This window comes from Branchiostoma belcheri, unplaced genomic scaffold, assembly GCF_001625305.1.
Source record: "Branchiostoma belcheri isolate BF01 breed outbred unplaced genomic scaffold, Haploidv18h27 scaffold1524, whole genome shotgun sequence".
Lineage (NCBI taxonomy): Eukaryota > Metazoa > Chordata > Leptocardii > Amphioxiformes > Branchiostomatidae > Branchiostoma > Branchiostoma belcheri.
The window spans coordinates 1-2979 of record NW_017802963.1 but is presented as its reverse complement, the minus strand read 5'-3'; the positions used below and the strand labels follow the sequence as shown (position 1 = coordinate 2979).

The 2979-nt window shown below is 42.3% G+C and overlaps 1 long non-coding RNA gene across 1 annotated transcript; it reads left to right on the top strand.

Moving 5' to 3' along the window:
• Positions 1-284: 284 nt before the first annotated feature.
• LOC109465566 lies at positions 285-2696 on the top strand. Its single transcript, XR_002139971.1, has 3 exons — positions 285-1401; positions 1609-1701; positions 2595-2696. It is a non-coding gene; the product is annotated as an uncharacterized LOC109465566 (long non-coding RNA).
• The last annotated feature ends 283 nt before the right edge of the window (positions 2697-2979 follow it).

Below are 2979 nucleotides of genomic sequence, written 5' to 3'. Positions count from 1 at the left end.
CTTCTTTGACTCTGTTTTCAAGTTTGAATTTCTCTTCAGCATTATCTTCCTAAATCCTAGAACCAACATTGTATGTCCTGATCATTGAATGTATCTTACCTTTTATTTACAGCGATAAAAAGATGCTGTGGATGAACCCAGGAGAAGGGAAGTACATCTGGTGTGACTATGGCCAACCAGTATGTCCATACAGGGGTGTGGTTACTTGTGATAATGAGATCTATGGCTTGGCTACAGATCCAGACAGCATCTATATGTGTAAATACAACCATGTTGAGAACTAGTGGGACAAAAGTCTACCGTGTGCAAAGGATGTGAAAAACCGGGACTTCCATACCGGGATATAATAACCACCTGATGGAAGTCGATGGACATCTTTTTTACCTTGATGAAGCTCCAGAGGTGGTATTGAAGAAATACAACCAGCATAAGAATGAGTGGCAAAAACTGTTCAACACCTGATTATGGTGAGTTTGACTCCTTCTTTGCAGCACATCTACCTCTTCACAGTAGCAGAAATGCATTGGTACGACCCAAGGGAAGACCAGTGGTCCAAGAAAGCCCTGTCAGTCTACGGCCTTAATGAGGAACTATTCTTCGGTATGGCAGTTGCCATGGGAACAGAGATCTTTTTGGATGGATCCTGACCACTCCAACATGTTGGTGTATGATACAGAAGCAGACAGCTGGTCTGAACATCCAGTCCCAAGCTTTCAGGAGACTGAGAATAATCCAGACATATACGTTGAAGATGGAGCTTTCTTTGTACTCCAAAACAGGAAGCTGCATGCAATAGTGGATTATGATTGCCCAAAATGGGCCAACAAGCTAGAGCTACTTCAAGAGGTTTTCGTGTATGACAGGCCTGAAGGTGTTTGGAGAGAGTCATCTGAACTGCCTTTTGGGCGGCAGTGTGTGTACAAGTGTACAGACGTCGTGGCTCGTATGTACCTACCATATCTGAACACCAGCCATGCAGACACACAGGATGCAGCAAACCCAGAGGGACCAAGTGGAGAATAGTTTTGGTAGTGTACAACCCATCTAGCCTGGTTACCAAACCTATTATAGCTCCAGAGTCCTACAGCCTCTCCGCAGATAGCTGTAAGACTGGGGAGCTATAATAGGTTTGGTAACCAGGCTACAATCCATCAGAGAATGTGTTGGAACATGCCAGAATGTCATGAGACTTTGATGACTTGTCTGAGTTGATTTTATAATTCATTTCCATGAATTAGAGAATAGTCAGTTGAGTTGATGGTGGTGTAGACATGCTGAAAATGGGGGAGGCACGCACCCCGGCCGCCTATATACAGCGGGTACAGGAGAAGAGGGAAAGGCTCGTGGGACAGTGTCAGGAGGCAGAGAAATACCTGAACTACCGGAACCTCCCTGCACATGGTATGTGCAGTGTATTGTCCCCCATCCGTGAATAGTTTTGTCAGGTTGGAAAGACACCCAGTAAAGAGACCCTTTTTCCACCCCAAAATTGGACTGGACTGCTTTTTCCGCCAATCGGACTGGACTCCTTTTTCCATTAACCCGAGCTCATAGTGGACGGAAGTGTTGTCCTGAAGCTAAACATTGTCATTGTCTCACTTCTTTCAGTGTCGCAGAATGATGATGACAAGGTCAAGAAGACGTAAAATCCTCACGAATTTCCTAAGACACTGTGATGAGGAAAGGATCCTCACCTTCCAGGTACAGCACAATATGATTCTAACAAGCTAATCTACATGTTTTGTGTTTTCTTGCCACCCATGGCCATGCATGTTCATTCTTGTCTATTATTTTTACTTATTTATTCAGAATTGTAACATGACAATGCAAAGTGTTCACTAGGCAGCAATTATGCTGATATATATAAGCGTGCACACCTAACACATACCTGGACATATGACATAGGAACAACAATAAATAGTTAGAACAAGATGTATACACAAATGACATTATCTAATAAATTACACCTGCAATTAAAATCAATTTTATAACTGTACAGCAATTGAATGTTTAGTGTGGCTTAGCTGGAAGAGGTACAGAATCTGGTACAAATTTGGCAATGACCATGTGGAGTGCATCTGTATTTATGTCAAAGTATGGAGCAGGAGAGATGTGGTTTAGATGTTAAATGTATATGATCTGTTGTTGGACTGGAGAATGAAGACCTTGCATGTTGTTGTTGTCCTTGTTTAGAGTCTATTTTTCTTGCTAGACGTAGTCGCTAGGTGCTTTTCTCTTCGTGGTGCGTTGATGGTTTTGTCCTCACTGGTGCTTTTGCTCTGGTACTTCGCGCAGGCGTATGATGGCTGTTGGCCCTTAGTATTCATTTGAGAACCGTAACGTGGTTTCAATGTATTTTGAAAGGGCTAAATACATGTCTCTGTTCTCTTCGTCGTTTAAGTCCTCCCTCATTCCTGCAAGGGTTACGAGGTCCACCACTCTTGTTTCTTTGCTGGTACCATATGTTTCATACACAATGTCGATTTCGTTCATGAGTACAATGTCTTTGTTTGTCGTATTTACCGCTGCTGAGTGGTGTATGTAGTGGTCTATTGTTTCCCTCACTCCACATGTTCATGTTGCCACCATTTCAGGAGTGTATACCAGGAGCCATGATGGAGCACTGTGTGAAAATCGGGGAGGGCGTGTTCGGGGAAGTCTTCCAGTCCAGGAGAGATGATGGCAGTTCAGTAGTACTCAAGGTGGGAAACATAAATATTGCACTTATGATAGCTAGATTTTTGCAGGAAATCAATGAAGTCAGCAGTGATTGTGATTGCATCTAACACACTTATAATTTGCTGATCTCTAGCCAAAAATAGAATTCACTCCATACATATGTTTGTGTAACACCAAGTCGATTTTTTTGTTTTTTTTTTACATTAAAAGAAAATTCTAAACTAGAAAATCAAAATGAAAAGAGTCAAATCCGTGCACTGTTTTATTATCTGACCCTCTTCTATTCCCTAGATCATTCCC